Raw genomic sequence first — 12,968 nt, forward strand, 5'->3', positions numbered from 1 at the left:
AGCAGTTTTGCTAGGCGGAAAATATCTAGCTAAGAATACTCTCTTAAGTTCGTCCCACGTAGTTATGGAATTAGAAGGCAGGGATTGAAGCCACGCTCTAGCTCTATCTCTCAAGGAGAAAGGAAAGAGACGTAATCGAATAGCTTCGGAACTAACGTTATTAGCTTTGACAGTGTCGGCATATTGCACGAACACAGATAAATGGAGGTTAGGATCGTCAGTAGGGCTTCCAGAGAATTGGTTTTGTTGAACAGCTTGTACCAGCGAAGGTTTCAGTTCGAAATTGTTTGCCTCAATCGCAGGTGGTGCGATACTTGAGTGCAGTTCAGCGCTTGAAGGAGCGGCATAGTCTCTAAGAGGATGAATAGCCGCCATCTCTAACTTTGGGGTATTTTGATTAATTTGATCAGTAAATATCAATTCCTGATTAATCGGAAGTGGTGCTACTTCGGGAAGATTGCGAGCTCGACGTTTGACGTTAATAAAATGTTCTATCTCGTTAATTCGTTGTATTAAATCTCCTCCTTGTGAACGAGTATTTGGCATACAATCGTTCAAAAAGAAAAGAAAGAAATGCCCTAGTCTCTACGGTGTAATAGTGAGTTACGATATCGACTTAAATAGTCCCCGGCAACGGCGCCAAAAACTTGATCGCGACTTTACGTGTCTATTAATCCGATGACTGCAAGTGCACAGTCGTTTCGTGTAGTTTTAAAAGATATCGAATCCACAGGGACTACGAATCGATCTACCGTTATCTAAGGTTACTATGTAAAGCTAAGGCTACTAATATTTTTCGATTGTTTCTAAGGGAAAGTGATTGTGAAAATTAAGAAATATAATAATAGGCGGATATCAGTATGTATTTAATTTAACTTAGGTGATCCGAAGGTCCATTGGCTAAAATATTAATTCGATTAAAGATCTTTATTAATTCTATTGATTAAAAGTCCTCCTCTCAAACTCTCACTTTGTTGATTTAGACTACTGTCCTAACTCGTAATATACGCTCTCGCCATCCCATTAGATTTAGAAAAGCTTTTTGGAAACAACGTAATTAATAAAATGCTTGTTTTATGAAGTTGTTATCTATTTAAATCTCCTAATCTCAAACTCTCGCTCTGTTGACTCGGAACATGCTAATATCCCTAACGTACGCTTTCGCCATCCCGCGCGGGTTTAAAAACACTTTTTGAAAATAAGTAAGTTCTAATTAGTTTTAATACGCTTTCGCCATCCTTAAAACTAATGTCCTATGTCTACTATCCAGTTAAAGATCTCAAACTTTCGCTCTATTGATTTTAACCTTTGACCGTCTTAAAACCTCAAACTCTCGCTCTATTGATTTTAAGACTTACTAATTAAATTAGACATACAAACCAAAAACAAGTGATATTTAATAAAACATAATTAAGCCAATTTATTTCGGATCCCACGGTTAACTTACTTTACATACCGATATCTTAATTAATTAGTCAGACATATTAATACGGTTAGATATGCATAAATTAATTTGGTTCATAATAAAAGGCATGTTAAATGGCATATAATATATCATGCAATAATAATAATAATTAAAGCGGTAAATGATAAACCTGAATAAAATAAATTGCGATTGAATTGAATCTTGAAGTACTCGAACTTCCACCAAAGGTTGGCTGGATCGTTCTTCGGAAATTATTGGGCAGGAATTTAAAACAAGGAATATAAAAATACTCTGATCTAACGTAAGGTTAAATCTAGTTAAAAGTTCACAACAATTTCCGGTGTAGAAATTGTTGTGAGAAAATGAAAGCAGTTAAATGAAAGGCAGGAAAATAAATGCTTGAAGAAATAATTCGGCAGCACTTCGTTAGCAGAAATTCGGACCCTTTACACTGAAGTATCAGCCTCTATTTATAGCTGAGGGTCTGTAGTTGGGATGCATGAAAGGAGGAGCTCTTCTTGACTTGGACTTGGAGACGTGCGTCTCCACTTTTTGGGGAGAGCCTTTGAACGACTTGAGACGTGCGTCTCAAGTGGAGAAGATCTAGGAGGCAGCTGGAGACGTGCGTCTCCTTTTGGTGAGGTGGCATAGGGACGTTGGAGACGTGCGTCTCCACGTGCTGGAATGACATGGGCCACGCGCAATTGGCTTTTTCGTGGGCTGGACTTGTAGTTTGCACAATTGGGCCTTCTTTGCACCCCTTTCTTGCTTCAGCACCCCTTTTCCATCTTTTAGGCACAAATAGTGGTGATTTTAGCTCCATTTCTTTCCTTTTCACAAAAAGTCTCAATATGAGCGTAAAACCTGAAACATTGCAAATACCCGCATAATATCATAATAAAACAATATAATTAAAGGAAAATGCTATAAATATTTATGGATTTCAAGCTAAATATATGATATAAAATCGTGTTATCAAATTCCCCCAGACTTGAATCTTTGCTTGTCCTCAAGCAAATTATAAGATAGAAAATCAGAGGACAGTGAAATGAAATACATTTCCAACACATCGTTCGGGTCGTACTCAGCTTACAGAATGTTTTCGTTTGAAACTTATGCGGCAGACCCTAGCAATAAACTTACAGTAGCGACACTAGACAACTCCCAGCGTGCATACCAATCTGAATCATGCCATCATAGCTTGACCTTGACTCATCATCTTGTTTTACCCGTTTCATTCGCGCGCAATCACATTAAGCCCATTATCTTGACACGCACATAGCAGAGTAGCCGATTAGTGACTATGATCCTTTTAATGGAGTTCTGGCACATTTACGTGGTATACTCCTTAGTGCTCATTTGTGGATTGTGGGGAATCGGACAATAGTGCTTCCTACCAAGTTCAGTACCAGGTAATTTCTGAACCAATCAACAATGAGTTTTAATTGATTTGTATTTGAGATTTGTGACCGTTAGGTTAAATGATCGTGTGAGGATCACCTTACTTAGTAGGTACATTTCTATTGGCAGTTAAGCATATATTTATAATTATATGGATCATACACTTATATTCATCGACTCTCTGCGTAGTTGGTGTCCAAGACGGTGCCGACTGCTAGAATAAACTAATAAGGGTTACTTCAAAATTAAAGTCGATGGTTTCGGTGTGAAGGGTATTCAAATCGGTTACGCACACTCGGGGGTTTTAGAGTGTCGGAACGATAAAGGTATTGTCTCGAATCTTTCAATGTATAAGGCAAGTAGCTTCGTACTTCTCAAACGTGCGGGGTTATGCGTTTATCGTTTGGGAATAAAATTTTTGTTATGGCTCAAGAAAATGGAAAAAATTGTAATAGTCACGGAAATATACATATAGGACTTAAAATTCCATAAATATTCTTTATTGAATTTGAAAAGAAACATTAAAAGGAAAGGAAATGAAATAAAAAGAAATGATACTAAAGCGAGTAATACGACTCCCCCAAACTTAAATGATGCAGTGTCCTCAATGCATGTGAACTACTCCTCGTTGTTGCGGTTGCGAGAACTGCTTGTGCCTCTTGTACAAACACGTCGACGTCTATTAGTAGGAGAGCCATTTGCACGAATGTTAAGATCATTCAATTGTGTAGCAATTTCGGTGTATTGGCCTTCGTTCCTAATAGAGTAGTCACGGTGCTCTTGTTGTATTTCTTGAATAAGCCTTAATGTTTCATCTTGATTTGTCTGCATAGCTTGAAAAATTTGGTCTTGTCGTTGAATTGCAGCATACATGGCTTCAAGAGTAATAGGCGGAGGATTATTTTGAGGAGGTTGGTTGAAATCAGCATCTGCTTGGTTGAACTCTTGTTCCATTTCATCCACCGGCTCATTAGGATGTTCAGGTTGGTTTTCTTGAGGAACTTCATTAATAAGCCTCCAACGCTGAATATAACGGATGTTGATTTTCTCGGGGCATGGCAGGATGACATTTGGAATCGGAACTTTGTTGACGACCAGAGTGAATCGGCCATCATGACGTGGTGAAACCAGATGAGAGTCACGGCAGTAAGTGAGATCGAGGGATTGAGCAGGCATCATGATATGGGAAAGTGAGATGAGGTCGTCAGCGAGACCTAAGGCACAAGCCAAGGTGGTGATAATACCGCCAAACAGGAAGGGGTTTGTAGCGGGAGCGTTGATGCAGCCTTGGATGTGTTGGAGCATAAATGGTGCAGCATTGAAGCGGATATTATTTAGCGCACAGTATAAGAAAAATAATTCATTTTGGTTTACCTTGTGGTTGTTGGATCTTGCAAAAATAGTGTTACCCAAAACACGTTGAAAATAACGTATAGCGGGATTTTGAATATGAGAAGCATGAAGATTCCTCCAACCGTTAGTATTTTTGCCAGTAAGATTAAACCAAAATTCAAAAGCGAGTTTCTCCCAAGGGCGACCATTGAGTTCTTGAAAAATTGTGCGGTGAGCATTTGGTGCATTGTTGAAATGCAAGTACGTAGCAACTTCTTCTTGATCCAAATTAAAGTCACGGTTAAACATCCGAAATTGGATGTTACCGGTTAAGAGTGGTTGATCAGAAGGAGTGTCATAGTGGAAAGAGCTCAAGAACTCTAAGACGAGTGGCTCATAAGTGGGTACGGGTTCGGTACAGAGGTGGTGTAGGCTAGATTTTGTGAGTAAACGGGTAACACCATCTGTAAGACCCAGAGTTTCTAAACATTCAGTGTTCACGAATTTCGTGGGGACAACTGAACATTCGTAGAAGGCAAGATATTTGGTTCGTTGAGCATTGTCGTCTGCCTCTCGAAAAAGAATATGTTCAAGGTTGGGAGGAGGTCTCTCAGGGCGTACACTTCGGATGATTGAACGCGGAGGCATCGTGTGTTTGGAAGGAGATAGTGTGGAGAAATAGAAGAATAGAAAAATGATTTGGAGGTTGTGAAGAAAAGGGAATGGTGGTGGTGTGGTTTTATAGTGAGGTTTGAAAATGGTGGAGTAAATATAGAATTGAAAGGGATTTATGGTGGTGTTTGAAGTTTGAATAGAATGGAAAAATGGGAAATGATGTAGAGTTAAAGAGGTGGTGATGGAGGATGAATGTGGTTTATGGTGTTTAAATGGAAGGAATTATGGGGAGAAGGAAGAAAATTGAATGATGAATTTTTGAAATTCAAAATTCAAAATTCAAAGAGGGAGAAATGATGTCTCTGCGTGGTCAACGAAGCAAAGCAGCTGCTGCCCTTGGGAGACGCGCGTCTCAGGCAAGCAGTCTGCTGGGGGACAGTCCCTGGAGACGGATGTCTCCTGTCCCTTGCATGCAGAGATGGGGTCCCACAGAGGTGGAGACGTGCGTCTCCTAGCCTAGGGAGGTGGTTTTCTCGCATGCACTGGTTTGGACAAGTTCTGACAGGTACAATAAAGTGTGATAAACAGTTCAGAACAGTGTCATAGTTTAATACTATAAACAGCAAAAATAATGGTAACCAAGCTAAGTATATTATATGCGTTCAGAAATATATAGCAGTTAATAGCATAATATAACATAGTAGCAGTAAATGAATAAAAATAATGCATTTCAGATTAAAACTGGTACTGAGTGTTGATAGAAACAGAATGTAAAAATGCAGAAAATTAATTTATAAACTAGGAATTGGAAATTGCTAAGACTAGAAATAAAATCTAATATCCTAAAAGTTAACATCTAGCCACGTCTGTTGTTGTGCACATTAGAATAAATGTGTTTGAAGACTTCGTCGTATTGAGCATTGACAGTGTCGATGAAATTGAAGAAGTGCATTTGCAGAGTGTGTAACTCGTTGCGCATATGTTGAACTTCATGTTGTAGTGCAATTATCGCTTGGCCTTGTGTGTTTTGATTAGGAGCATGCTCGATCCTCGGAAGAGCATTTCTTGGGGCCACTGATTCAGCAGATGCAGCGGGTTGTTGTTCAGGCTCGACAACGGTCATACCTTCAGATTGAACTTCTTGTGAACCAGTATGAGTCTCAGGCTCATACTCAGGAATAGGTTCATCTTCAGGCAGGGGCTCATATTCGGGCACATGATCTTCCTCGGGCATAGGTTCATATTCGGGCTCAGGATCATCTTAAGGCATCGGTTCATATTCAAGCTCAGGATCATCTTCAGCCTCAGGAACCTCTTCTTGCATAGGTCCATATTCATAATATCCAATAGGTGTGTCAGGTTCAGAGAATGATTCTTCTACGTACATGTCATCATCCAAATGTTCATAAGATTGTGGAGTTTCTGGAGATGACTCTCTTTCAGGAATCTGATCATAGTAAAGCCAATTAGCAGGGTTGTGCACACTCGTTCTTGGATTCGGTAAGGTGAATTGATCCAGTACTTTGTTATCAATAAGTAAATCAAACTGATCAGGACCAAGGTTTCCAAAGATGCCTCGATTAAAGTAGAAGCGGATGTTAATGGAGTTGTAGGAACCAAAAGGTGTCAACGTATGCAGTGGTTGTCTCATTCCTATAGCATTTGCTATCATAGTGACGAATCCGCCGATCAGAATAGGTGAAACTTTGTCTTGCGTGATGCGCTCGAAGTTTGCTAGCATAAATGTAATAGCATTGACCGGACGATTCTGAGAGGTGCAGAACATGATGAACAACTCTTCTCTGGAAACTTCAGTGATATTTTCAGGTTTACCGAAGATGAAGTGAGCGATAATCTTATGTAGGTATCAGAAAGCAGGATTGTGAATGCTCGCAGATTGAAACTCGAACTCCTCAGGGTTATTGTTACCATTAATCTTACCCCAGAACTTTTCCAACTCCCAGTAAGCAAGACTTTCCTCAGCAACTGTGGTGTATGCATCCGATCCATGAGGGATTTCTAACAAAGTAGCAAAATAACGGACACAAAACTGATATTCTAATCCAAAGAGTCGAAAAAGGATAATTCCTTTCCTTAGTCCTTGTCCACAGTTAGGCAGGTAAGTCAAAGAACTCAAGAACTCCAGAGTGAGCTTTTGGTAAGTGTTGAACTTGTGGAACAGGTGAGAACCGATCCAACCGATTTGGTTCAGCAGGTACATGACGCTTTCTTCGATTCCTAATCTTATCATAGTCGGGTGGTGAGGATAGCGAGTCAAATCCATTTGTCTCTCTGGTAGTTTAGCAAATCTTGCTTCTTGTCCTCTACCACGGAAAACGACTTCCATATTGTCGACTTCTTGCATCTTGATGAGTTAGTAACTAAATATGCCTATAAGTCGAAAAGTATGAAAATTAGTTAGAAATAGGCTAGTGTTTTTAAAAGGAAATTAAAAAGAAAAATAAAAATTAAAAGCTGTAACAACTTATAATAATAATTATAATTATAAAAAGGAGAGATTTTTATAATTTTAAGATAGCGGTTATAATTATAATAGTTATTATAAGAGGTAGAAAAGGCATAAAAACTAAAAAAAGTAGAAAAATTAAAATAATTCAAAACGACATAAAATATTTTTAAATAAATAAATAAATAAGAACAAGAAAAATATAAATAAAAATGTGGGTTGTCTCCCACCAAGCGCTTTGTTTTATGTCGTAAGCTTGACGATTAAACGAAAATCATTTTTCCGAATGAGCGGGTAGCTCGTCAAGTTTTAAAATTTCAATATTTTCATCGTGCTCGAGACGATGGTAACATTTAAGACGTTGCCCATTTACGACAAAAGGTTCGACCGTTTCTCCTTTAATTTCTATCGCGCCGCTCGGAAGTATGTTAGTAATTTCGAATGGACCAGACCATCAGGATCGTAACTTTCCAGGAAATAATTTCAGTCTAGAATTAAATAATAGTACTGTATCGCCTATGCTAAATTTTTTCCTAGATATACGCTTGTCGTGCCATCTTTTCGTTCTTTCTTTATAGATTTTAGCGTTTTCGTAAGCGTCTTGTCTAAGTTCGTCTAATTCGTTTATGTCTAGAATTCGTTTTTCACCAGCAGTAGTAATTTAAATTTAAATTCTTAATGGCCCAATAGGCTTTATGTTCTAATTCTACCGGAAGGTGGCATGATTTTCCATAAACGAGTTTGAATGGGGTGGTTCCAATTGGAGTTTTGAAAGCTGTTCTATAAGCCCATAAAGCTTCATTTAACTTGGATGACCAATCCTTTCTAGATATAGCAACAGTTTTCTCCAATATCTGCTTTACTTCTCAGTTAGAGACTTCTACTTGTCCGCTTGTTTGTGGATGGTACGGTGTAGCTATTCGATGATTTACTCCATATTTTCGAAGGAGTTTTTCAAGGATTCTCGAAATGAAGTGGGATCCACCATCACTAATTACCAGTCTTGGTACACCAAATCTAGGAAAGATAACGTTTTTGAAGAGTTTGATCACTACTCGTGTGTCGTTTGTAGGAGAAGCGATAGCTTCTATCCATTTCGAAACATAATCGATAGCTACGAGTATATATTTATTTCCGAAAGATGATGGAAAGGGACCCATAAAGTCTATTCCCCATACGTCAAATATTTCTACTTCTAGAATGCCCTTTTGAGGCATTTCGTCACGTCTCGAGATATTTCCAATTCGTTGGCATCTATCACAGTTTAATACGGCGAAGTAAACGTCCTTCCATAGGTTGGGCCAAAAGAGTCTAGATTGAAGGATTTTGGCGCGGGTTTTAGATGTGCTATGGTGCCCTCCATAAGGGGCTGAATGGCAATGTGTTATTATACTTCCTATTTCTTCCTCAGGTACACAACGTTTAAAGATTCCGTCGGGGCCTCTTTTGAAAAGGAGGGGGTCGTCCCAATAGTAGTGTTTGAGGTCATGGAAGAATTTCTTCTTCTGTTGGTAGCTTAGATCAGGGGGAAGTACACTAGCGGCTAGGTAATTTACGAAATCCGCATACCAAGGTGTGGAGGAGCGGGCTAAAGCTACTTCTATGAAATTGTTGGATCCAATGGTTGGTCCGTGTGGTTCTATTTCGTTAGCTTCCAACTGAGCGATGAGTCTTTCGTAAGGGAAATCATCATCTATTGGTACTTGTTCGGGTTTCAGATTTTCGAGTCGAGAGAGATGATCTGCTACGACATTTTCGGTTCCTTTTTTATCCTTAATTTCTAAGTCGAATTCTTGTAATAAGAGGTTCCATCTCAACAATCTAGGCTTGGCGTCTTTCTTGGTTAAGAGGTACCTAATAGCGGCGTGGTCAGTGTATATGATGATTTTGGCTCCTACCAAGTAGGAACGAAATTTATCTAATGCGAACACGACGACTAATAGTTCCTTCTCTGTTGTGGCGTAGTTCATTTGAGCTTCGTCTAGGGTTCTACTCGCATAGTATATGACATGGAGTTTTTTATCTTTTCGTGGGCCTAGAACAGCTCCTACAGCATAATCGCATGCGTCGCACATTATTTCGAAAGGTTCACTCCAGTCGGGAGGTTGCATAATTGGTGTGGAGATTAATGCTTGTTTAAGTGTTTGAAATGCTTCAGCGCATTTTTCGTCAAAGATGAATTCGGCATCTTTCATTAGTAGTTCAGTTAAGGGCTTAGTTATTTTAGAGAAATCTTTAGTAAAACTTCGGTAAAAACCGGCGTGTCCTAGAAAACTTCTTATTTCTCTAACTGTTTTTGGAGGTTGAAGGTTTTCAATAATTTCAATTTTCGCTTTATCCACCTCGATTCCTCTATCGGATACGATGTGTCCAAGTACGATTCCATGTCGAACCATGAAATGGCATTTTTCCCAATTGAGGACAAGGTTGACGTTTACACATCGTTTTAGCACTAATTCGGGGTTTTCTAAGCATGATTCAAAACTTCCTCCACAGACGGAGAAGTCGTCCATAAAGACTTCCATTATCCCATCCAGGAAATCGGCAAATATTGCCATCATGCATCTCTGGAAGGTTGCGGGTGCATTGCAAAGTCCGAAAGGCATTCGTCTATAAGCGAACGTACCATAAGGACATGTAAATGTAGTCTTTTCTTGGTCGTCAGGGTGAATAGGAATTTGGAAAAATCCTGAGTATCCATCTAGATAACAGAAATGCGAGTGTTTGGCTAGGCGTTCGAGCATTTGATCAATGAATGGTAAAGGAAAGTGGTCTTTGCGAGTGGCTTTGTTTAGCTTCCTATAGTCAATGCATATTCTCCATCTAGTTTGGGTACGTTGTGCTACAGATTCGCCTTTTGCGTTAGTGATTACGGTAACTCCTCCTTTCTTAGGTACGACATGAATAGGACTAACCCATTTACTATCAGATATTGGGTATATGATTTCGGATTCTAATAGTTTTTGAATTTCCTTTTTAACAACATCGCTCATAATGGGATTGATTCGTCTCTGATGCTCCCTAGAGGTTTTGCAATCTTCTTCGAGCATAATGCGATGCATACAGAGGGAGGGACTTATTCCTTTCAGATCTGATATGTTATATCCTAGAGCGGTTGGGTATTTCCTTAGGACAGTGAGTAATTTTTCGGTTTCGGTTCGTCCTAAATCGGCATTAACTATGACGGTTCGGTTGAGTTCTTCGTCTAGGAATTCGTACCTTAGGTCAGTAGGTAGTGTTTTAAGTTCTATAGCAGGTTTCTTAGGTCCAGGTATAGGATCAGGAGTTAATGCTAGGCATTCACTTAGGTGGTTATCTTGATATTCTCCACGCCAGTTGTCATCTTAAAGGATAGGCGGTATAGGAATTCTTAGGATCTCGGTTTCCTTATGTGGTTCGGATTTTATTTCATTCACACACTCATCAATGATGTCAGTGGAGCAGCATGTGTCAATTATAGAAGGTGCTTTCAAGAACTGAGAAAGAATGAATTCAATCTTTTCTTCTCTGACTTTGAAGGTAAGCTTTCCTCGTTTAACATCTATAATTGCACCAGCAGTAGCTAAGAATGGTCTTCCTAATATGATTGGAATGTTAGAATTTTCTTGGATATCCATTATGTTGAAGTCGGTTGGGATGTAGAATTGGCCTACACGCACAGGGATATTTTCTAACATTCCTACAGGGTATTTAGCTGAACGGTCGGCTAGTTGAAAAGACATTCTCGTTGTCTTAAGCTCACCCAAGTTTAGTTTCTTACAAGGTGAAAGAGGCATCAAGCTAACACTGGTTCCTAAGTCGCACAAGGCTTTTTCTATAATAGTCTTTCCTATTACGCAGGGTATGGAAAAACTACCAGGATCTTTTAATTTGGGAGGCATGTTGTTTTGAATGATAGCACTACATTCAGCGGTAAGTGTTACAGTTTCGTTATCCTCGAGTTTATTTTTGTTTGATAGAATTTCTTTTAAGAATTTAGCGTACGAAGGCATCTGAGTTATAGCTCATGTGAAAGGTATGGTTATGTTTAATTGTTTTAGAAGTTCTACGAATTTTTTAAATTGCGCTTCGGTTTTAGATTTAGTTAATCTCTGAGGGTAAGGAATTGGTGGCATATAAGGTGGTGGTGGGACGTAAGGTTTTTCTTTTTCAGGTTCCACTTCGGTGTTGTTCTCAATGGTCTTAGCAGTTTGATCATCGGTCGATGTCTTTTTGGTTTCCTTTGGCTCTTGTTGTGACATGGGTGCGTTTTAAGTTCTAGGATCGATAGGTCAATCGTAATTCATTCCACTTCGCAATGTAATCGCGTTTGCATGTCCTTTAGGGTTAGGTTGTGGTTGAGCAGGAAACGTGCCAGCAGGGGCAGCAGTAGGTGCTTGTTGTTGAGCTACTTGTGAGATTTGTGTTTCTAACATTTTGTTATGTGTAGCTAAAGCATCTACTTTGTTTGATAGTTGTTTTAGTTGCTCACTATTATGGATGTTTGGATTTAGGAAGTCTTTGTTGGTTTATTGTTAGGAAGCTATAAAGTTTTCCATCATGATTTCTAGATTCGACTTCCTAGGGGTGTTTTGAGCAGCTTCAAGCGCTTTTTGATAGCCAGGTGAGACAGTAGGTGCTTGTCCAGGCGCGTACAACGCATTGTTGTTCTTATACGAGAAGTTTGGGTGGATCTTCCATCCAGGGTTGTACGTGTTCGAATAAGGGTTTCCTTGAGCGTAGTTTACTTGATCAGATGGGATACTAGTCAAGAGTTGACATTCGGCAACTACGTGTCCAGTTAATCCACAAATTTTGCAGTTAGGTGCTACAGCAGCCGCGGTGGCTGAAGGAGTGATGGTTAAGTTTTCGATCTTTTGAGTTAAAGCGTCTACTTTAGCATTTACGCGGTCTATACCACTTACTTCGTACATTCCTCCTTTGGTTTGGGTTTTCTCTACAGCGGCTCGTTCTCCTCCCCATTGGTAATGGTTTTGTGCCATGTTCTCTATGAGGTTGTATGCTTCATCATGGGGTTTGTCCATTAGTGCTCCGCCAGCAGCGGCATCTATAGTCATTTTCGTGTTATAAAGTAGACCACCATAGAAAGTATGGATGATAAGCCATGGTTCGAGTCCATGATGAGGGCATAGTCTAAGCATGTCCTTGTATCGTTCCCAAGCATCAAAGAGTGGTTCGTTATCTTTTTGGGTAAATCCGTTGATTTGACCTCTTAGCATAGCAGTTTTGCTAGGCGGAAAATATCTAGCTAAGAATACTGTCTTCAGTTCGTCCCACGTAGTTATGGAATTAGAAGGCAGGGATTGAAGCCATGCTCTAGCTCTATCTCTCAAGGAGAAAGGAAAGAGACGTAATCGAATAGCTTCGGAACTAATGTTATTAGCTTTGACAGTGTCGGCATATTGCACGAACACGGATAAATGGAGGTTAGGATCGTCTGTAGGGCTTCTAGAGAATTGGTTTTGTTGAACAGCTTGTACCAGCGAAGGTTTCAGTTCGAAATTGTTTGCCTCAATCGCAGGTGGTGCGATACTTGAGTGCAGTTCAACGCGTGAAGGAGCGGCAAAGTCTCTAAGAGGATGAATAGCAGCCATCTCTAACTTTGGGGTAATTTGATTAATTTGATCAGTAAATATAAATTCCTGATTAAATGGAATTGGTGCTACTTCGGGAAGATTGCGAGCTCGACGTTTGACGTTAATAAAATGTTCGATCTCGTTAATTCGT

At 39.5% G+C, this 12,968-nt stretch overlaps 1 non-coding gene across 1 annotated transcript; it reads left to right on the plus strand.

The window, feature by feature from the left end:
* Positions 1–12,353: 12,353 nt before the first annotated feature.
* On the plus strand, positions 12,354–12,460 carry LOC131636479 (small nucleolar RNA R71). The gene has a single exon (XR_009294100.1). It is a non-coding gene; the product is annotated as a small nucleolar RNA R71 (small nucleolar RNA).
* The last annotated feature ends 508 nt before the right edge of the window (positions 12,461–12,968 follow it).

Source organism: Vicia villosa, unplaced genomic scaffold (assembly GCF_029867415.1).
Source record: "Vicia villosa cultivar HV-30 ecotype Madison, WI unplaced genomic scaffold, Vvil1.0 ctg.001755F_1_1, whole genome shotgun sequence".
In the NCBI taxonomy this organism is placed as follows: domain Eukaryota; kingdom Viridiplantae; phylum Streptophyta; class Magnoliopsida; order Fabales; family Fabaceae; genus Vicia; species Vicia villosa.